Source organism: Eptatretus burgeri, chromosome 4 (assembly GCF_056783735.1).
Source record: "Eptatretus burgeri isolate ZD-2024b chromosome 4, Ebu_testis_v1, whole genome shotgun sequence".
Classification (NCBI taxonomy): Eukaryota; Metazoa; Chordata; class Myxini; order Myxiniformes; family Myxinidae; genus Eptatretus; species Eptatretus burgeri.
This window is the reverse complement of record NC_140964.1, coordinates 20,394,697-20,418,859: the sequence shown is the minus strand read 5'-3', so window position 1 is coordinate 20,418,859 and position 24,163 is coordinate 20,394,697. Positions and strand designations below refer to the sequence as shown.

The 24,163-nt window shown below is 44.1% G+C and overlaps 1 long non-coding RNA gene across 1 annotated transcript in view; it reads left to right on the top strand.

Moving 5' to 3' along the window:
- The window catches only part of LOC147027595 (uncharacterized), a 114,132-nt gene that overhangs the window by 74,548 nt on the left and 15,421 nt on the right, over window positions 1-24,163 (top strand). Inside the window, exon 2 of the long non-coding RNA XR_015057125.1 lies at window positions 23,651-23,789. This is a non-coding gene — a long non-coding RNA (uncharacterized LOC147027595). The remainder of the gene's footprint in view (window positions 1-23,650; window positions 23,790-24,163) is intronic.

Below are 24,163 nucleotides of genomic sequence, written 5' to 3'. Positions count from 1 at the left end.
CTCTCTCACACATGTGGTACTCTTTACTGTTTCATAATGCACGACTCTTCTATTTTAACAGACTGCTCTCATTTTGACCTCTCCTTCATTCCTTGCCGAAAAAATCCAACTGTTACAGCGCTTCTACTCTCCATTCTCTGAATTCGCCTTTATTGCATCCATCAAGAATTGTGTTAAATCACATCTCTGACCTAAAACTTTTAAAAACCCCAGTTTGCTATGAGTGTTCGCTTTCCATCAACCATTCTTTTTTTTCCAACTTCAGTACCAACTCACCCCTCACTCTCACTCTCAAAGCAACCATCCCACTCTTCTCCCTCCAAGCCTCTCTCTCACCTCTCTCAAAAATTCCCCCTTCACCTTTCTCCCACCTTTCATCCCCCTCACTCATCCTTCTCAAAGTTGCCCCCCCTCTCATCCACCAAGCTGCCTCCCTCCACTGCCATCTCATCTCCATTTCTTCACTCCACCTCCTCAAATCCTCAACTGCCTTCTTCCCCCTCTCTTTTCCCCCCTCTCCCCCAGCACCACAGAGGCTTTTCTCCTCCTCATTCGGCCCCCTCCCCTAGCTATTCTGCAATCCCCCACACTCTTTCAACAACCCTCCTTACCTCCCCCCTCATCCGTTTTCCTACCCTCCCCTCCCCCCCACCCCCTGCACCCAAAGCCTCCTCCCCGACCTCTTCATTAAAAGTGTGGACCTCAAATATCCGGGGCCTTCCCTCAAACCTTTCAGATGTTTCCATACAGGCTGCCACTGACAAACCAGACATAATCTGCCTAACAGAAACTTTCCTCTCCCAAGTATGTCTTCCCGGTTACTCCCTCCTCCGGTATGACAGACCTGGGCCTGGTCCTGGTGGAGGTGTTGCTCTCTTCATCAAAGACTCTATTGCTCACTCTCCATGCACTGCTCTCACTCCCCCACACCCCAGGAATACCTCTGGCTACGGCTTCCCCTCCACTGCCACCTCATGCTTATATGTGTACTGTACCGTCCACCTAACAGTGATGACTCCATCGACACCTCACTATCCGAAAACATGAACCATCTTCTATTTTCTCATCCAAACTCTCTCTTCCTCTTATGTGGTGACTTCAGTTGTCATCATTCCAGTTGGCTCGGTGTGGGTACCTCTCTCACCTGTCATGGCACCTCAGCAAAAGCTTTCTGCGACTCATTGGGACTGACTCAATCGGTCAACTTCCCAACCCGGATCTCAACCAATGGTACTCCATCTCTTCTGGATCTGATTTTGACAAATTTCCCTGACAATATCTGCTGCTCTTCCTTCGCTCCAATTGGTTCTTCTGACCACGTCCTTGTCAAAGTGGACATCTCTCTGGTTGTTATCAGAGAACCACCTCACCGCCGTCGAGTCTGGTATTTCACGCAAGCCGACTGGCAGGGTCTCCAAGCAGACATCAAACTTACAGACTGGTCTCCTATCACTACTTTCTCAAACATAAACTCATCCTGGAAATTCTTTCAAAGAAACTTGCTCTCCTTTTTGCACATATTTATCCCCTCTCGTGTTCAGTTGTCCTACCCTTCCTCCCGCCCTTGGTTGACTGAAGCTTGTGGCGAGGCCGTTGTCCTGAAACAACTTGCCTTTGCCTCATGGAAAGCAAACCCAACTGAGGGCAATTTCAGTTCCTTCCACAACGCTCAGAACAAGAGTGTATCTACCCTCAGGTGAGCCAGAAAACAACATCTTTCTCATCTCAAGTCTGAACTCTCAAACCTCTCTCCCTCCTCAATATCCTGGTGGCGTTTAATCAAATCTGTTTCTGGTGTATGTTCCCCCTCCATCCCCTCCCTTACCGCAAATGGCCGCACTGCTGATACCACACATGAAAAAGCTGAATGCCCAAACTCGGTGTTTGCAGCTAAATCTTGTGTCCTAAACCCATCACTTTCTCTACCCACCTTACCCAGTCGCACCCAACTGTCCCTGGACTCTGTGTCGTTTTCTCCTAACAAGGTGGAGAGTTTGCTCTCAAACCTCGACTCAGATTCTGCAACCGGTCCAGACGGCATCAGCCCATGTGTCCTCAAAGCCTGCTCTTCTGCTCTTGCTCACCCTCTCTCTGTTATATTCACCCTCTCGTTTGCTCAAGGTCATCTGCCATCTGCTTGGAAATCTGCAAACATCACTGCCCTACATAAGAATGTGCAAAAACAGATCCCTGCAACTACAGACCAATCAGCCTTCTCCCAATCATCAGCAAGGTTATGGAATCGATCATCGCTTCAGACATGAAATCCTTCCTCTTCTCCATTGGCTTTTTTTCTGATCATCAATTTGGTTTCAGACCAGGTCACTCTACCTTGGATATGCTGCTTCTGTTCTCACATCAAAGGATGGAGGTCCCCAATGCCAGACAGGAAATCCGAGCTGTATCCCTGGACATATCACGTGCTTTTGACACGGTCTGGCACCCTGCCCTACTCACCAAACTCTCTTCCCATTGTATCCAAGGCCATCTCCACTCATGGCTCACAGACTTCCTCTCCTGTCTCAGTCAACATGTGGCCCTAAATGGAGTTCTTTCATCCCCTCTTCCTGTCCAGGCTGGAGTTCCTCAAGGTAGCGTTCTGGGCCCTGTTCTTTTTCTGGTTTTCATCAATGATCTCTCCGACTCTCTGGAAAATCCTTTATATCTCTTTGCTGATGACTCCATCCTCTGCCGTCCCATCTGTCATCCCTCAGACCGGCAAGCAGCAGCTTCTTCGCTCACTGCAGATCTGGATAAAATCGCAAACTGGTCCAACACGTGGAACATGTCTTTCAATCCAGACAAATCTCACACTCTCACTCTGTCTCTTCGAATGGACCATTTAGAAAACCCTCCCATCCACTTTCTCAACAATCCTCTGGAAGAAGTCTTTTCTTTCAAGCTTCTGGGTCTCACTATCTGCCATGACCTTTCCTGGGAAAGTCACATTTCCAACCTCGCCTCAAAAGCCAGTCGCCGACTGGGAATCCTCCGTCGTGCAAAGTCCTTCCTCGGCACTCTTGAGCTCCTGACCACTTACAAAGCTTTTGTCCGTAGCCTGATGGAGTACTGCTCTCCCCTCTGGGCTGGTGCTCCTGCCTCCCACCTTTCTCGGCTTCAAGCTGTCGAAACCAGGGCATTTACGATAATCTGCATCTCCCGCAATGAAGCTGAGTCTTTGGTCTATCAGTCGATCACCGCAGGTTGGTCGTCGTCTTTCTGTCTTCTACCGTCTCCTCTCCAGCCTTGCCCCCCCTGCTCTCTCTGTGATGTGTCCCCACCACATTTCCACAGGGCGCTCAAGGTCCGCCAACAACCCCCTTCTGGTAAAACGACCAAAATCACGAATCACTGCTCATCTTCACTCTTTCATTCCTCTTTTTTCCCACCTTTGGAATAAACTCCCTCACTCGATTCTTTCCCATTCTTCCCTCCAGGCTTTCAAAACAGCTGTTCACCTCCACCTCTTATCACCCCCCATCCAAATCCTCAATCTTTTCTACCCCAGATAATCTACCGAAAGCCCACTTCCTTCAATTCCCCTGCTTTCCTTCCTGAAAATCCCTGTAATGTCCATCTTCTCTTCCCCATGTTCCCTGCCCCATCCCTCTCCCTTCCACAGATCTTCTAATGTGTCTGTTCCCCACTGTTTTGTCACTCCAACTCCCGCCCCTCTTGTCTCATGCCCCCTTGATATGTGTTGTGTGTTAGCTCTCATACGAGCCTCGACAAGGTATCCAATTTTTTTTTTTAAAAAGTCAATTTTAAGTTCAAAGGTCATTCTGATTCCAGGATTGCTACTTTTAACTTCTCAAAAAGTATTCACCCGATTTTGATTCACTTGGTAGGATCTCCCTGCATGGGGCTTTCACAAGTTTGTTCAAACCATCAGCTAATTTCCATATATCGTAAGCCATCCACACCCACCAGTGGTCCCCTGGTTGTTCCAGGTGAGTCCCAAAAATGATTTCTGACCCTGAATTTTGTCTGTCAGTCAAAGTTGGATCGGCTTGTGATTTTATCCAGATCTGCAGAGAGTGAAGAGGCTGCTGCTTGTCGATCTGAGGGATGATAGATGGTCTGGCAGAGGATGCAGTCATCAGCAAAGATATAAAGAGGATTTTCCAGAGTTGGAGAAATCATTGATGAAAACTAGAAAAAGAACAGGGCCAAGAACACTGCCTTGAGGAACTCCAGCCTGGACAGGAATAGGGGATGAGAGAACTCCATTTAGGGCCACACGTTGACTGTGACAGGAGAGGAAGTCTGCGAGCCATGAGTGGAAAAGTCCTTGGATAACATAGGAAGAGAGTTTGGTGAGCAGTGCAGGGTGTCAGATCGTATCGAAGGCACGCAATATTTTTCGGGAGATGGCTCTGATTGCATGTCGAGCATTGAGGATCTCCATCCTTTGTTGGGAGAACAGAAGCAGCATATCCAGGGTTGTGTGACCTGGTCTGAATCCAAATTGATGATTGGAAATTAAGCCATGGCAGAAGAGGAAGGATTTGTTGTCTGAAGCGATGATGGATTCCATAACCTTTCTGATGACTGGGAGAAGGCTGATTGGTCTGTCGTTGCAGGGATCTGTTTTGGCACCTTTTTGATGCAGAGCAGTAATGTTTGCTGATTTCCAAGCAGACGACAGTTGGCCTTGAGCAAATGAGAGGGTGAATAGAACAGAGAGAGGGTGAGCAATAGCAGCAGAGCAGGTCTTTCGGACACATGGGCTGACGCCATCTGCCATTAAAAAAGAAAGTTGCAGAATCTGAGTTGAGGTTTGACGGCAAACTCTCCACCTTGTCAAGAGAAAAGGACAGAGTGCAGGGACAGGTGGGTATGACTGGGTAAGTTGGGTCCAGAAAGCGATGGGTTTGGGACACAAGATTTAGATGCAAAGACTGAGTTTAGGCATTGAGCCTTTTCACATGCGGTGTCAGCTGTGCGGCCCTTTGAGGTAAGGGATGGGATGGAGGGGGAACATACACCAGAAACAGGCTTAACTAGATGCCACCAGGATTTGGAGGAAGGCGACCAAAATCCACCAGGATCAAAATCGTTTCCAGAAGAGATGGATTACCATTGGATGAGATCCGGGTGGGGAAGTTGACAGATTGTGTCAGTCCCAATGAGTCACAGAAGTCTTTTGCTGAAGTGCCATGGCAGGTGGGAGAGGAATCCACACCCAACCAACTGACTTGATGACAATTGAAGTCACCACAAATGAGGATGAGAGGATAGAAGTTGGTCCATGTTTTCGGAGAACAAGCTGGAAATGGAAATTTTCTGAAAATTATGGAATTTGTTTTTCACTTGGAAGTTGTGGGTTATGATGTGTAAATAAAGGTGGAAAAAGTCTGATTTGATACAATTTAATTCCAGACTGGAAGGTAACAAAAGGTGAAAAAATTGACAAGGGGTTGTCGACTTTCTCGAGGCACTGTGTCCGTATATACATATATCGACAACATATACTTATATGAAAAAAAAAAAATATATATATATATATATATATATATATATATATGTATGTATATGTATGTATATATATATATATATATATATATTTATATATATATATATATATATTTATATATATATATATATATATATATATATATATATATATATATATATATGTATATATATATTCCTATTGACTCCTCCCATGCTCATCGAGCTGAGGAAAGCTGCACAAAGCAACCATGAAAGCCTACGCAAGGCAATGCCTTTGTCTGTGCTGTCGCTGATGATTTGCCAAAAAGTGATTAAAGCACGTTATCTATAATTCCAGGTGTGTGTGTGTGTGTGTGTGTGTGTGTGTGTGTGTGTGTGTGTGTGTGTGTGTGTGTGTGTGTGTGTGTGTGTGTGTGTGTGTGTGTGTGTGTGTGTGTGTGTGACACCGCTGTTTTTCGACAACCAGTAGTCCGATCTAATTGAAGCTTGCCAGGTATATTGCTGGGGACCTGAGTATGTGCCTTTTCAAGGTTTGATATTAATCGGACAAGTGGTTCCCAAGTTATGGCCATTTATTTACCAAACCAATGACAGACACGGTGCTATGACGTCACGATTGATGGCACAATTCTTTTTTTTCTTTTTTTTTTCTTTTTTTTTTGCACGTACGGGCACATACTAGTATTTACTATTCAAGTAGTGTATAATTCGTAAACGTATTCACCAATAAGCATTGATTCAGTGAGAGCTCATTGATTATTCCCAACATTCACAGGTGAGAGATGTGAGTGGGTCTTTGTTTTTTCAGTTATGTGTTAACTGCTTTTGACATTTGCACATGCTGCATGCTTAGGAGCCTCTCTGGGCAGTTTTTATTCTGGGGGAGTCTGGCCCTGTGCTTCTTCTGTGCCACTGTTGTTTGTTGTGTGTATTTTTTTCATTCCCCCATCTTGTCTGCATGTTTTTTTTTTTCCTTTTTTATGTGCTGCTTTTCGTTCGGCTTTTCCCTTACTGCTTTTCCCTGGCCTTCCTCCTGTCTGATAGGCATAGCCCACCAGGTAGGAGGGTTGCCTGGCACTCACCTTTGCTACCTCCTCCCTCCTTCCCTCCCCCATTTTTATCACTGGGGTTGTCCCCCCCCCTAAAAACGGAGGGAGTTTACAACGGAGTTAGGGGGGTGCCCCTCTCCCCTCATGAAGAGGTACAGTGGAAAATCGATATAACGCTAAGCGTTATAGCTCTTGTACTGATATAACGCTCATAGACCTTGGACCCCAAAAAATACTACTATTTCATGTTTAAAGGCAAAAAAGTGAGAAAATAGAGACAGTTAGTCCAAAATAACGCTAAGTGGTGAAAAAAAAATTCAAGCCGTCATCGCCCTGTTTTGAGTTGACATGTGGTGTGAAAATACTCACGAGCTGTCATCTTCTCGCACCTTTCCCGTATAAATGGCGAAGCTGAGATGAACAAAATCAATTCAATTCAAATCATCATAGCATCCGTATCTCCTGTAACTCACTTGACCGCTTCGTCATCAACCCCAACAATCAAAGATGGCGGACGTACATGCCCACATGTTTTGGCTCTGGTTTGTCTGTAATATAAAATATTTTTCACTGCATCAGTATCGCGCTGTATCATTTATAACGCCCGAGTCGCTTTAGACCCCACCGGTGAGCGTTATATCGATTTTCCACTGTATTTTCTTTCTTCTCAGAAACTACACACACAATTCCGATGAAACTTGACCACCACCTTCATCTCCCGTGATGGACTAAAATTTGTTCACAACATTAAAAAAGAAAGTCGATAGGTATTTGATTTCTTCTCCGTTACATATTTTGTCGGTCATCCATGCCTACCAGTGGTTCCCTGGTTTCTTTATCTAGCCATTACCAGGTGAGTGTCCAGGGGTATTGCCACCATGTTTCTTTTGCTTGTTTGTCCACTCACACATAGCCCAAACCATTGAGCCGATCATTCTGAAACTTTGGGAGATTGGAGTTACCGACCTGGCGACGGTCGATTGATTGTCAACATAGGCCAAATTTCTGAAATTGTCAATTTTCATCAAATTGGCATGAAATTTGAATAGCATTTTCAAATCAGCTCAATGAATTGAACTTCCAATTATTTTTGGGTCAACCTACGTCAAAAGGTCAACAGAGGCAAAGGTCACAAACTTAGGTGCAATTTATAAAATCCTCAATTTTCATCCGATTGACTTGAAATTTGAAGAGGATTTGCATATCAGGTCACTGAATACAACCACCAACTATTTTTGAGGTCAACGTAGGTCGAAGTTTTTGATTTTTTTTATTTTATTTTATTTTTTTAAACAAGGCTTACTCGACTGTGCCTGTGTGGATTTGAGGATGAGGAGTAGCAGTTGAAACCCGAATCCTATCCAGGTTCCTCCTGATGACTTCATCTTTGCTTTTTGCGTGTTTCGGTTCCTTCTGATTACTCCAATGCAATACTGTACCTACAGTCGTTGGTCTTCCATTTGTTTTGAACTGACTTTATTTTAATCCTATTCTGAATTAAATTGAATAATAATAAGCGTCATGGGTCAGGGTCAGGGTCAGGTGTCCAATCAAAGTGGGGCATTTTGGTACCCAATCATCATTGCCAGCAGTCATAAAGTGGCAGTTCTCGTTGTCTTTTAGTAATTACATAACACACAAACACCACACAAAATACACAACACAAAACGACACAAACACCACACAAAACAAACCCTCGTGAGAGACTGCAATCTGCTCTTCTTCTTGGTACTTTTATTATTGTAAGTGGCCTTGGAAAAACGCCATGATTAGCCATATTGACACAGATATGCACCTTAACATGGATTCGCCCAAGGCAGAAAATCCCCTTGGGGAAGGGGGCAAATTAAGTCTTAACCGCCATTGTGTGCCCCTTAGTCCTCCTGTCAAGTTTGGTTGAGATTGGTTAAATCACGAAATTTATCATGGTCAGACAGACAGACAGACAGACACTGAATTGTGTATTTTAGTATGATGATAATAGTCACGAGGGAGATAATAAAAGAAGCAATCCAAAATCAACAGTAAAAACCCCTTCACCCACAACCAAAAATACATGCCCACGAAACCAATGAAAGATTTGGATTCTGAATTATTTAAGCCTTATCTGAGCCCTCAGACATAACATGTGAGAAAACAATGGATAGAGGCAGACAAGAGAGAAAAGAGTTGCGGGCAAATCCAATCCATAGTTGGGGGGGGGGGGCAAAGCCAGATCCGGCATTAGGTGGTGTCGCTGCATCCCGCAGCTTGAATTGTGAGGAAAGGAGAGGGCATGGATCGGTCCGGGGGAGATATGGCTCAAGTTTGGCAGCACGGACGAAGTTCACTGCTCTGTTCGAGTCAATTCCACAAGTTCTCCTTGCGTCCGTCTGTGCACCCACCTTTATAGCTTCCACCCCATATGTCTCACATGATGCGTCATGCCCCTCCCCTCTCACTCACTATTGGCTCTCAGCCTGGTTTGTGAGCAGAGCAAATGTGTCTCCGACCTCACCTCACAGGACTGTTGTTCATTGGTGCTACCGTCTCGGGTGTCCTGCTTAAAATAGCACCGCCGCCTCATAAAGCGCTTCTCTAGAACATAGAGACAGATTTCCAAAGCTGACGACATTACAAATGGGGTCAAAAGGGTTGGAGCAATTTTACAAACACATTGGAGTTGGTGGACCTCCATTACATTCGTGATGCACAGCTAATATCACAATTAATTACTTAACATCACAATTTATTACTTCATGCTTATGCCAAACATTCACTTTTAAAGGAAATAACTATGCTATTTTAATATGGTTGTTCATTCATCCGTTAATCCTTCCGTCCATGTGTAATGCTCCTTTCCCCCCATTGGTTGGACAGCTGACCTAACTCTACCTTCCAGCTTAACCTGATAAATCATACGGCCACTATTTTGGTGCTATGTGAAACCAAAGACATCTTCGACACTGTCATAGTCACAATCGCCATCCCCCCTCCCTATAAGTTCTCCCTTCAGTGTAAAACGACCAAAGCGACTGTTAAAGGGATCATCAAATATCGTAAGGTTGGAGCCGATAGGCATCACAGACCATCTGAAGGCCACAGTAAGTCTTGGCATCGGTGTCAGTCCTTATGCTTCAGGCCTCTGGTGTTGGAATGCCGTTTTGCTTTTATGAGTGGAAAGAGAAGGATGAGGGGTGGGATGGGAGTACAGAGTTGGGATTTGGATGATGGGGGTTGAGGACTTTCAGGTAAGGCGTGAGGGTGGTTGAGGAGTTGTGGTGGGGGGTTTGTGTTGTGGTGGGTAGGGGGTTTGAAGGCTCGAAGTGGGGGAGGGGATTGAAGCCTGGGGGTAGCAAAGGGGAGTTTTTAGACTTGGGATGCGGAGGCTGAGGACTTGAGGTTTGGCGGTGGGGGAGTTTAGGACTTGAAGTCACTTTTTTCATTGCGTGGTTGTTCCCTTGTTCCCTGCTCATATAAATAATATGATGTGTTTTTTTTTTTTCCTGGAAAATTGTAAAATTGGCATTAGATGATGGGTGGTGAAAAAGCAGCAAAATGATAGTTAATGGAATTCAATCAGAATGTGTGTGGTGATCAGCACTCATGTGCAGAGCTGTATTTTTAGTCTTCTGTCTCCATTGGTTGAGCAGTTTGGCAGTAATCTTGGAATTCAAGGGTTTTCTAATTTATCTTTCAAGAACTCTAGGATCGCTGAAATGTTTCATCTGATATTTGGCATGCAGCATTAATGGGCCAAGCTGCTTTAACTTTGCAACAGAGAAGTATCTGCAAAATAATTTGGACATCACAGTTCAATCAAAATCGACCATTTTTTTGACATCAAGAAGTTCATAGATTTTGAAGAAAACTGGTACATGTAGATTATTATTATATATTATAGTCCATCGTGATTAAGATTTGAACTCTTGTGACCATATCCTGTGAATCCTTCCTTCGTAACCAATATGGTGTCCAATGTAACTGAGATGCTTTCCAAATAATTTAAAATGGTCAATAAGGATATTAATTTGAATTCGACACAAATAAATGTGAGTTCTTTGTTTCCTCCAAACATTCACTTGTTTTTATTTGCTTTATTGTAAAATTTTAGAACATAATTTTTCTCAATATTTTTTTGGGGTGAAGCCTGTCAGACAAATTTATTTATTTATTTATTTGTTTTTTAATTAGAAAATCCACCCAATTGCTGAACGGGAAACTAACTTCTTTTTTTCCTAGGTTATTGGTTATGGTGACTGATTTGAGAACTTTTAACCGGATCGTGTGAACCTTTTCTAAGTGACCCAAGTTGTGTCCCTGGCAACTGGAATGCTTAACTCCTCATCAACCTGTGAAACCTTCCTAAGTCTGTTCAATCGCACTCTTCATGGCCTAAAGTTGACAGTACACTACTACCTCAGGTCATCCTTCATCCCACCCAGTGATCTTTTCTATCCTCATTAACCCGTCCTCTTTATTTGCACACTGCTTTGGTTCCTTCCAACTTCTCTCTCTTCCTCCTGTATATTCATCCCCTTGTTGGATTCATGTGTTGTCTCATGACCCCACTATCAATGCATTGCCTTCTACTTTCTTTCACCTCACTCTTCCTTAAATTAACGCCACATTAAAAATAATTTTTTTAATCCCCAACAACAAAATTGTACAAATGGCACAAAGATACACTTCTGGGATTGTAAACGTTACAGTATGGTGGCTGAGTGATGACACTGCACTGGCACCCTAGATTTTTCAGGTTGAAATCTGACTGGAGGTAACAGTTTTACCCTATTTTCCAGTGCATAATCCACATTTTTTTTTATCAGCAAAAAGGTAGAAGTTGTGGTTGCGGTTAATACATGGGGATATAAAAAACAAGTCTTAAAAACGATCAATGCTGAATTTCAATTATCTATAATTCCAGCAATCGGTGTGTGTGTGTGTGTGTGTGTGTGTGTGTGTGTGTGTGTTTGTGTGTGTATGTGTGTGTGTGTGTCTGTGTGTGTGTGTGTGTGTGTGTGTGACCACTGTTTCTCGACAACCACTGGTTCGATCTAATTGAAACTTGCCAGATATATTGCTGGGGACCTGAGGATGTGCCTTTTCAAGGTTTGATATTAATCAGACAAGTGGTTCCCAAGTTATGGCCATTTATTTACCAAACCAATGACAAAAACACGTTGTTGCGTGAGCGTGGCCGATGGGGAAGGGAAGCTCAACCGCATTCCCCATTACGGGTTACAACGTACGGGCTTCCGGAGAGTGATGACTTCGTGTATTCTAATAATTTATCGATTTCTTCTGCGCATTTATAGATAAACACAATGCCCCAAGTTATGATCGTTTTCATATTAGACGGTGCATAAATTTCGGTAACATCAGAGTGCTGGTATGCTCCGAACCAGGAAGTAAATTTTTTCTCTCTTTCTTCTCTTCTCTTTTTGTTTTTCCTTGCCACGACATTGCGAAAAGGTAAAATACGTTGGCGCTAATTGAATAATTGGGTATTAAAATTAAATTGCGAATAATCGTAACTGTGAATAATATGTGAACTTCCAGGCCACGCACGTACGGGCACGCGAGAGCGAAGAAACGGCTTGTGTGGTTGTTGTTTGTTGCTCGCGGTTTGAATATTTATTTATTAATTTTTTTATTATTTATTTTTTACGGGCACGTACTGGTATTCCAAATGAACACTTTTTTAACAGTCAGAACTGCTGTTAATCTCAATTTCGCCATTTAAATTTTGAAAATCGGTTCAAGTTAGGAGTTTGCACAGTGTTTGTTCACCGTGTGAAGAAATTAAATAAGTAAATAAACCGGAGACGCCCGGATTTTAGGTGTGTGGCGTAGAAAGAGCCTCGCGGCTCTGAAAACGCCATGAAACACAAAAGAAGAAGAAGAAGAAGAAGAACACCTGGTCTCACATCAAAAGAAGAATTATTCACAATAGCTAGAGTCTTTGGCGATTGCACTTGCAGATCGAGTGCATAATATCTTTATTAATACTCCAAATATCGCAAACAAGAAAAACAACAGCGAGAGCGTCCTTCACGTTAAGCCGTGCACCGAACCTCTCATAACTCGCTCTCAGCTCCACACCTTTTTAGTCCCGCCTCCGTCAGAGAAAAACACACCTGTTACGTTCAACAAGCGAACGGATGCTATCCGGTCTCTGGAGGGAAAGGAGCACCGCCACAAGTCTAATAACGGAGCACCCATCTCAAACAAACTTGTGCGCAATGTGACGATCAACACTGCTGGTCACGAAAAGGACCGATTCACCGTCATGCTTGCCTGTACCACAGACTGTGTCAAGCTTCCCGCATTTGTCGTGTTGAAGAGGACGACAATGCCCAAAACAAGTTTCCAGCCGGCGTCATTGTTCATGCACAGCAGAAGGAGTGGATAGACGAGGGACTGGTCCAGGACAGGATATAAATAAATGACATCGCTCCTGCAGCCTCTCAATGTGTCCATCAACAAGCCGTTCACAGACGGGCGACGTCGCTGCTGGTCCGACTGGATAATGAGTGGGGAGAAGACATAACTAAACCAAGAGCGAGAGGATGAGAAAGGTCGACCTTCTGGATCATCAAGGTGTGGGAGCAGATTCCGTCAGACATCATCAAGCGAGTATTTCTGAAATGCTTCATCTCCAACAACATGGACGGCATCATTTGGGAGGAGGAGGCTGCAAATTACAGTGACAGCAACGTGGACAGTGATGGGGACTTGCTCTACCCTGATTCGGACAAGGAGTTACAGTACGTGCCGTCTTCGATGAGGAAAGCATTGACGAGGATTTCCTCGAGTTTATCTAAAAAGTTTCATCAAACCCAAACGGCCCTTTTCAGGGCCACAAATCCACAATAAACATGTATGATACCGGTGTGAATCCCTTTTCTTCCTTTTTCGAAGAACAAAAAAATCCTCTTTATAATATTAAAAAATTTTTAAATAATAAGATTAACTTCTTGGTATCCTCTCCTCTCTCTTCACCTTCTTGAAAATGAGAATAAGACTGTTAGACAATATTAAGCGGCCATGGGACTGAGCATGTTGATACCTCCGTCACCTCGTTCTGCACAAAGTTAATGTAAAAACGTATTTAGATCCAGATCAGGAAATGAAGTGATCAATATGTTCATTTAAATTGAGGGTGAAAACCATGGGTGCGATTAATAGGCCGGAAAAAAAGTTTTTTGAGCGTGAAAAAAGCCGTTGCGGTTAATACACGGCCGTGGTTTATACCCCGGAAAATACGGTACCAAAATGAATTCTCAGCTTCTGGATACCAAGTTAGTATCAAGAGAGTTTTCACATTACTGTTCGATTATCAGTAAAATGACAGCTTGCTCATGGATGACTTCAAAGTAGATTTAACAATCTGTGTTGTAAAATTGTATTTCCAGCCCAACCTATGGTTGAATTTAAATTCCCCTTTCACCATCACAGATTTATATTCATCCTTGTTCAGAATGTACCATTTCCCAACTCTACTGCTGTAGCCCCTTGCATACCATAAGTTGTAATATGGCTTGTCAGTCATCCATCCAGATCCCTGCTTGCCTCGGCAATCTTGAGATGTGTCAAAAGTTCAACTATCAGATGAATCGTTGAGTTTTGCATTGATTTGTTTGAGATTGATTGTGAAGCTAATGGTTTAAAAGAGTGACAAAGTAAAAGTAGTGGTTCGTGGGAGGTTTGGGGATTGTAGAGTGGGGGGAAGGAGGGTTGCGAGAGCAGTTGACGGAAAATGTTGCTTCGAAACAGGATAAGTAGTTCCAGGTAGATCAGCTTCGCAAAGTGAACATCCAATGAAAACACACATCTTTGTTTGAAAGATGCATTTGCATTAGATGAGATCATGAACCACCTCTACACAGAACGTCAGTGCTGCCAAAGCAGTTCTTGTTGCTGGTGTTACAATCCAGGACAGGTCGCCATGCTGATGCAGGAAGTCAAGGCAGGAATTTAAAATTTGTTCAGGGTGCTAGAGATACCTCACATAGTCTTTGCGAAGGACCATGAGATCTTTGCCATCCACCAATTAATGCCGGCAGATGAGATGTCCAGTTTAATGTCCACCCGAAGGATGGCACACACATTGATGCCTCGCCCTGCATGTGAAACGCTGCGATGACAGTTTATAGCTGGGCCGAGATTTGAACCCAGGCGAGACAGCTTAGAGACGAATGTGCGTACCTCTCGGCTTTCCAGCCAGCACGATTTGTATTCTGCAAAAGGCAAAGATAATTGTAAATAATACTTCAGTCTTCAGGTTATAAGTAACTTTCAGGGAAAGAGTAATCTGCTTGCCTCACGTGATCTGGTGTTGGTATAAAATTGCCATAATTTCAGCAATAGGACCCGAATGTATCAGTGTTTCCCTTCTCAAGACCTGTGCATCTGTTTTTCTTGATTTGCCTTAATTTTTAAACATAAATCCAACGTGTCTTGTGCAGCTTGTATATAAATCATTATATTAGGAGACATCAGTGCACTTTAACATGATTTACAAGGACATTAGTAAAGACAATAGATGCACCCATATGGTGTATAAAAATTGAACCTACATTCTCGACAGCGTGATCCAAATGCTCAGATGTAAATGCCAACAGGTCGAACCAGGGCTTTTCGGGTGCTGAGAAGTTGCCTGATTTCATCATAGAAAGGTTGCTGATGTTATCACTGTCGCAAACAAGAACGCGTTCACTCATCCTCACAGCTGTGAAGCAGTCAGCATTCACTCCATCAAAAGTAAAAGTGTTGGAATTGATAATTGTTTCAGACCTCAAGTTCCATTTTCTGCTGTCTGATCTCACATCAACGATCTTTTATATACTTCTGCCATTGTAACCTGAACATGATTATTTTACTAACTTGACAAAAGATTGATGCCCTCAGTATCAAACAGATGTCAGGGCTATGTGCTATCTCTTGTGCCATAGACACACTCAAGTACCCAGCCTCACCATTCAAATTGTCAACCAATGTTATTCTGAGTCACCATATTCGACTGGTTATCATATGAACTCTATACATGGCAAGCAACAGGTTGCTCTGTTTGACATTCTCTCCTATGCTCGACTTCTGGGTGGTTGGCTTCCCTCGAGACAATGCATTGGGAACTCAAAAAGATTTGATAACACTTTGTAGATCTCTTAACCTTGTGTCCAAACAATGATCCTCACCCTTCTGAAGGCCCTGTCACACCTTGACGATTGAGCCAACGTATGCCTGACGTATGCAAAATTGGGCTAAAACGCTGGCACACGTCGAATACGTTATGGGTAAGTTTGTATACGTTAAGAGCACGCTTGCATACATCGTAGTATGCTGGCATACGTCGTAGTTCGCTGAGCTGTTAGACAAATTTTCCATGCTTGAAATTTCCCGACATATGTCAGCGTATGACTCACACGTTCCGCATAACACTGACCATAAGTTGTAGGCACGTTACGCGATCGTTGACACGCGTCAACACATGTCACTTGTACGTTAATCATCAGTCGAAACACGTCGAGGTAATGTTTAGCGTACCCGAAACTTATTTCTAACCTATGAGTAACGTGTTGTAGGCACATTATGCGATCGTCAACACACGTTACTTGTAAGGTACTCGTAAGTCGAAACATGTCAATGTAATGGTTAGCGTCAGTGTTCCAGACTCCCTGTTTTTTTGTTTTTATTTTATTTTATTTTTTTCTTCAGTATGACGGTCATGTTGACACTTCGATTTCTAGTGCGGTTATAATATAATATAATGAAAAGGCTGCCGCTCAACGATTTAAATCATAACCGTCATACCGAAGAAAAAAAAAAAAACAGGGAGTCTGGAACACTGACGCTAACCATTACCTTGATGTGTTTCGACTTATGAGTAACTTACAAGTAACGTGTGTCAACAATCGCGAAGCGTGCCTACAACTTATGCCAGTGTATGTGGAATGTGTGTCGTACGTCGAGAAATTTTCAGCATCTCGTCGTCCAATGACATATGCCAGCGTACTACGACGTATGCCAGCGTGCTCTTAACATATACAAAACTTACCCATCACGTATTCGACGTGTGCCAGCTTGGTTCGGTAAATTTTTCATACATCGGAATACGCTGGCTAAAACGTCAAGGTGTGACAGCGGCTTCACACTTCGATGTCTAGTGCGATTATGATTTGAATCGTCGAGCCGCAGCCTATGAATAGCCTATGCCACGTGATCGTCGGCGATACGCTGCCGCGCTATGCATAAGTTAGACTATCGTTGGGCATAGGTTGTGAACGTCGACAACACGCTCAGCATTCGTTGGTACAAGTTATCTATATGTGATTCAAACGTTCTGTGTACGTTATTAATACGTTATGCAGACGTCCAACACGTTATTATACGCCCAAAACTTCAAAAAAGCATCATTGGTTCAGCGTACGCCAGCGTTTTACATACATTTTGAGACCTTGCCATACGCTGGCTAAAACGTCAAGGTGTGACAGTCCCTTGACAGACAAACTGTGGTGACATTCCTGTTTTCAGATCTGGATCAAAATAAATAACTGCTCAACAATCTGGAGTTCTTGTTTTTCAATGTAGACAAGGGTCACTCTCTCACGATCACTTCATAAGGATCGGCTCATTAATCCCCCAATACACTATAGTAGTGCAAGTCATCCAGTTGTACACTAAAACGAAAACAATTACGTTGTACACGGGACTCGACTCGACGATAAAAGACAGGTCTGGGCTATCATCTAATGCTCGGAATCAGCTGTGCTTCTCAGGATAGAAAAGCTCTACATGGTGAAATCTCTTCGATTTTATGGCAAGAGGAAGAAGAAGCCAGTGCTTCAGAAAAAGGGTCAGGCTAATGCTAAAGGGTGATTCGCAATCAATGACTTGACGTACCTTGACCGAGACAACCAGCGATGAGCCTGTGGGTGCTGAAACCATGAAACAGCCACCCTAAGTCCAAGACTTCTTGCAAAGTTTTGAAGATTTACTTCAATTGTCATCATGCCAGTTGGCTGGGTGTGGGTACCTCTCTCACCTGTCATGGCATTTCAGCAAAAGACTTCTGCGACTCATTGGGACTGACTCAATCGGTCAACTTCCTGACCCGGATCTCAACCAATGGTACTCCATCTCTTCTGGATCTGATTTTGAGAAATTTCCCTGAAAATATCCACTGTTCTTCCTCCGCTCAAATCAATTCGTCTGACCACGTCGTTGTCAAACTGGACATCTCTCTGGCTGTTATTAGAGAACCACCTCAGTGCCGTGAAGTCTGGCATTTCACTCAGGCAGACTGCTAGGGCCTCCAAGCAGCCATCAAACTTCTAGACTAGTCTCCCATCGCTACTTTCTCCAACATCAACTCATCCTGGGAATTCTTTCAAAGAAACTTGCTCTCTCTCATGCACAGATTTATCCCCTCTCGTCTTCGTTTGACCTACCCTTCCTCCCGCCCATGGTTCACTGATGCGTGTGGCCAGGCAGATGTCCTGAAGTAACTTGCCTTTGCCTCATGGAAAGCAAACCCAACTGAGGGTAATCTCAGTTCCTTCCATAAAGCTCAGAACAAGTGTGTATCTACCCTCAGGAGAGCCAGAAAACAACATCTTTCGAAGCTCAAGTCAACTCTCAAACCTCTCTCCCTCCTCCAGATCCTGGTGGCGTCTCATCAAATCTGTTTCTGGTGTATGTTCCCCCTCCATCCCATCCTTGACCTCAAACGCTTTCTGTACCCAAAATAAAACCCATTTCTTTCTGTACCCACCTTACCCAGTCACACCCAACTGTCCCTGGACTCTGTGTCCTTTTCTCCTGACATGGTGGAGAGCTTGCTATCAAACCTCGACTCAGATTCTGCAACCGGTCCAGACGGCATCAGCTCACGTTTCTTCAAAACTTGCTCCTCTGCTCTTGCTCACCCGCTCTCTCTGTTCTATTCACCCTCTCGTTTCCTCAAGGTCATCTGCCATCTGCTTGGAAATCTGCTAACATCACTGCCCTGCATAAAAAGGTGCAAAAACAGATCCCTGTAACGACAGACCAATCAGCCTTCTCCCAATCATCAGCAAGGTTATGGAATCCATAATCACTTCAGACATTAAATCCTTCCTCTTCTCCAATGGTCTGATTTCCGATCATCAATTTGGTTTCAGACCAGGCCACTCTACCCTGGATATGCTGCTTGTGCTCTCCCAACAATGGATGGAGGTACTCAATGCCAGACAGGAAATCAGAGCCATATCGCGAGACATATCACGTGCTTTTGACACAATCTGGAACTCTGCCCTGCTCACCAAACTCTCTTCCTATGGTATCAAAGGCCATCTCCACTCATGGCTCGCTGACTTCCTCTCCTGTCGCAGCCAACGTGTGGCCCTAAATGGAGTTCTTTCATCCCCTCTTAGTGTCCAGGCTGGAGTTCCTCAAGGCAGTGTTCTGGTTCCTGTTCTTTTTCTGGTTTTCATCAATGATCTCTCCAACTCTCTGGAAAATCCTCTTTATCTCTTTGCTGATGACTCCACCCTCTGCCGTACCATCTGTCATCCCTCAGACCGGCAAGCAGCAGCTTCTTCGCTCTCTGCAAATCTGGGTAAAATCACAAACTGGTCCAACACGTGGAACATGTCTTTCAATCCGGACAAATCTCACACTCCCACTATGTCTCTCCAAAAGGGCCATTTGGAACCCCCCACCCCCACCCCCATCCACTTTCTCAACAATCATCTGGAAAAAGTCCTTTCTTTCAAGCTTCTGGGTCTCACCATCTCCCATGATCTTTCCTGGGAAAGCCACATTTCCAAGCTGGCCTCCACAGCCAGTCACCGACTGGGAATCCTCCATCATGCAAAGTCCTTCCTCGGCCCACCTGAGCTCCTGACCACATACAAAGCCTTCGGCCGCAGCCTGATGGAGTACTGCTCTCCCCTCTGGCCTGGTGCTCCTGCCTCTAACCTTTCTCAGCTTCACTCAGTGGAAACCAAGGCATTTATGATCATTGGCATCTCCCGTGATGAGGCTGAGTCTTTGGGCCTCTCCCTCTCTCACCGCAGGCAGGTCGGTGGTCTTTCTGTCTTATACCATCTCCTCTCTGGTCTTGCCCACCCCCCCCGTCTGTCTGTTATTTGTCCCCACCACATTTCCACAGGGCGCTCAAGGTCCGCCAACAACCCCCTTTTGGTAAAACTACCAAAATCACAAATCACTGCTCACCTTCACTCTTTCATTCCTCTTTTTTCACACTTTTGGAATAAACTCTGTTCAATCCCATTCTTCCCTCCAGGACTTCAAAACAGCCATTCACCGCCACCTCTCCCTGCTTCAAAATCTTCCCTGCTCCCCCATCCAAATCCTCGATCTCCCCCCCCCCCCGTTAATCCACCCCAAACCCACCTCCTTCAAACTCCCTGCTTTCCTTCCTGAAAGTCCCTGTATGTCCATCTTGCATACCCCATGTTCCCCACCTCATCCAAATCCCTTCCACAGATCTCCTAATGTCTCTATTCATCATGTTTTCTCCTTCCCACGCCCCTTTTGTCTCATGCCCCCTTGCTGTGTGTTGTGTGTTAGCTCTCATATGATCCTTGACATGGTATACAAAAAAAGTCAAGGCACTTAGTGCGATTCTGGTTCACAATTCCAGACCCATGGGGACCAACACATGTCTCATAACCATCCCTATCAGTTCCAGTCGATGCATTGAAATCCCCCAAGACTAGAAGTGTATCTCGTCTGGGGCACTGGTCAACCACAGACTCGATCGTGGCGTAGAATGCATCCTTCATGGTGAGATCACTTGCCTCATTCGGAGCATAAACACAGGCCAGGGAAATGACACCCAAGGAGTGATGAATCCTTCGTCTCATCATACGCTCGTTCACTGGTGTTACCTCAATTATCATTGGAGTCAGCTTATTGGACACAGCGACAGCAACTTCTTGGGTATGGTAACCATCAGAGGGACCAGATCAATGATCGGTGTAACCACTCGCCATGATCTCGCCACTATCCGGTCTCCAAACCTCAGAGAGTGCTGCAATACCAATGTCCGAACACTTGAGCTCAGATGATAAAAAGGACAGGTGATCATCCTCTCTTCGGAATTGGGACAATCCAGGCACCCACCCGAAGGGACCACCTCAGGTGTTAATCCAAGGAGACCGCTGTCTGGTGGATGACACCTCAGCACCACCCTGACACACACTGCCGCAATCTGACCCGGGAAGGTTACCCGTGGTTTTCCTCCTATCATCAAAGAGTGGGGGTCCCGAAGGCTTTGCCCCAATCCTGTCATCCGGTGAGCTGCCCTGCGAAGGGAAGCTCTAACGGAGTGGGTTTTACATTGCGTTTTTCTTGTGTTTTGCGGAGTGAAGGGTTTTACGGTGGCCAGAGTGTAAATGCTGCCACCATCCTTCTAATAAAAAGTAACCCAGCTGCAGGTGGACATCCCCAGACACAGTTGGGCACTAGATATGGATGGCCATTGGCTCAGAGCCTTTACAAGATCCCTTTTGAGCCTTTACAAGATCCCAACTCAATTCCTGCCATTAGCATCCTCACCACTTTGGTCCAGGTCTAAATCCAGTCGGAGAGCGTTTTGTAAAATGGCACAAAGGAAAAGGATGTTGACTTATGTGATCCAACAAATTCCAATGTGCCACCAGGTTATATGCATATAACAGATATTAACAATGATAATGTATTAGTTCTCACAAAGACAGAATGTGCCAAAAAGCAACAGTTTGATTTCCAACCTCAGAGGAAGGTTGCAATCATTTTGCAGAGAATTTAGTCATCACAATGTGTTAATTTATTGATGTATCTGAAATAAATATTTTTATGTACAATAATATAGGCTCACGGAGAAGCTAAACGACACAGCAGCAGATTCACCAGCTTAGTGATGATCAAAGGGGAACACAAAGCCAAAGACATTGCAAATGAGTGGCAGAAAGAAAAGAGCCATTGAGGAGGGGTCAGTGAGAGTAAAGGAGAGCACGGATGGGTGTGGGGGAAAGTATTAGGTAATGATGGGCAGCACTTTAAAAAAAAAATGGGAGGGACACGAGACAACAGAAACAAGAAAATATGGGGATGAAGGAATGGAGATGACCATTTGGGTTATAACTGGGGAGGGTAACCAGGTGTGCAATTGCGGAAGAGCAAATGGTGCAACCTCGGGGATTCGGGTGGAGGGGGGCTGGGGAAGGATGAAGGGGTGAGAGGAGCCAGGCCAAATGTGAGGTGATGGAAAACTGAGAGTCAACTTACTGCACCTTGCTGTCATGTGCAAGAAGCAGACATTGGGATTGGGTATCCTGCTGATATATACCAAGAACACAGAGAGCCTTGGACTCAAATGCCTCCACAGGAGTAAGATGGGAAGCAGCAGCACCAGCCCAGAGTGGGAACGCATGTTCCATGATACATTGGATCAAGGCATTTTCTGATGCCTTGAGCCCTGAGTAGCTCAGAATGGACTTTACTCTGCAGAAAATACTGAGGCGACAGCCAGTCTTGGAGGCCAGTTGAGAGATATTTTCTGCCTAAGATTGGATGGAATGGGTTTTGAGGCATAAGACCTCCATAGACTGCATCTATTCCAGGGGTTGGCAGAGAAGTAAACTGAGGTGGGTGGAGTTGGGAGGAGGAGGGTGTTTGAAAGATGATCCTTGTGGAGGCACATACTTTCGAAGAACTTGAAAAGAATCAAGTGGAGCTGGCAGGATGGCCTCGAGGTACGCACACTTGCCTCAAGGCTGTCTAGTCTGGGCGTGAATCCCGACACAGCTATAAACTGTAATCCTGGTGTTTCACCGCCAGGGTGATTCATTGTGAAAGAAATTCACTTCTTCTCTTTCGGAGTCCGAGACCATTTATTAACAACAAACAACATCAATAAATAACAACAAACATGCGTATGGGAAAGAGGATAAACAAGACAAGCAATATCAAACATGATCCTCTTTTTGTTCAAAATGCAGACAGCAATCCCCTTTATACTATTTTGGACAGTAAATGTCAGGGGATGTTCACATTACTTCATGCTGAGACATGAAGTAATGTGAACACCAGTTCAGCCTTGAGGAGAGGATGATTACATGGTTCGGACAAAACAAAGAGACAGGGTGGATTACTTTCTGCGAGACAATGAGGCGCCAGCAACGCATCCTCTTTAGCAGCTGGCCATTTCATTCAAACATTAGAGATTCCAGTCTTGGGTGTATGTATTTCAGTGAGATATAGCACCTAAGATTTAGTAAGATACAATTTTATCTTACTTGTATGTTCACTTGCATCACTATGTAGATCAAAAGACTGTAAAAGGAGATTTTACTGACAGTCAATTTGATTCCAGTACAAAAGTAACACCTTATTTTATACTGTTAAAAGCAGTCGTAGCAAGTTAAAACAATTAAAAGCAGCAAGTGAGTATAATTGAGAAGACATGAATATAATTAATTTTATTTCTTCCACATCATCAATGTGTGTGCCGACTCTTGGATGGAAGTTAAACTGTGTGACACATCTGCTTGCATTCGTTGATGGATGTTAAAGATCCTATGGTGTCCTTTGTGAAGTGTTGGCAAGCTCTTGCTGGCTCCATGGACAGCTGCTTTGGCAGCACCAATGCTCAGTAAAGAGAATGGTACATAATCAGAGAGAGAGAAAGAAAGAAAGAAAGAAAGAAGAGTCCAGCAGGACTTATCCACACACTGAGAACTCGAACTGGAAAAGGCAATTATTCTCTGGTTTCCTTTTTAACACTCACTGTTTTCATCCAGGCCAAGTTCTTCCATTATTTTTTGAAATTCTGTTGGCTATACTTGCTCCATGAGGTTTTCAAAATGCAGACCTAAGATACTTTGCACAAGAGCATAAAATTCACACTAAAGTTGCGAACACCGATGCAGTCAAACGGCTCAACATTGCATCGCTTCGCTTTGATTTATTACAACAGAAGAGAAGCTTCAGTGCATTCCATTTGCCTAGTTTGCAATCACAATGATTTTTGGTTTGACTTCAACATTATTGAGAATAAAATGGTTAACGTTATCCTCTTATCTGTGCTTTTATTCTTCTGTGCCTTCAACGCAGACTGCTAGTTCTTTGCTGCCACTATTTTTATTCAATATCTTGGGTTTTGCATTTTATAGGAAGAACATAAGTGGTCTAAACCAGACCACACCAAAACAGAAACCAGGCTTTGTGACATTGTGGTTGGAGTGTCCGCTCTGAGTCTGGGAGGTCAATGGTTCGAACCCTGGTTGAATCATACGAAAGACTTCAACAATGGTACGTGCTGCTTCCTTGCTTGATGCCTTTAAAAATACGAGAGTATAGACAAAAATCATAAGTTGGTTATACTGATGCAGGTTTTGATGGGCCAAATGGCCTCCACCTGATTTGAAGTTCCTTGTGAGGAACCACTTATTATATTACAAGCTGGGTCACCCGATAAAGATCGGGTTATTTCTATTTGAGGAAACAATCGAGAAGATCGATGTCGAACTAAAGTTGCAGCAAATCATAACCCGAGAGTGCACCATGGCAATGATGGGCCAAATGTTCTAATTTCTTTGTTTGAGTTCAGTTTCTTGATTTTTCAGATGTGCAAACACACGTACATTTAGATTTTTGACAATTGCCTTGTATCGGTAGAGGGAAGT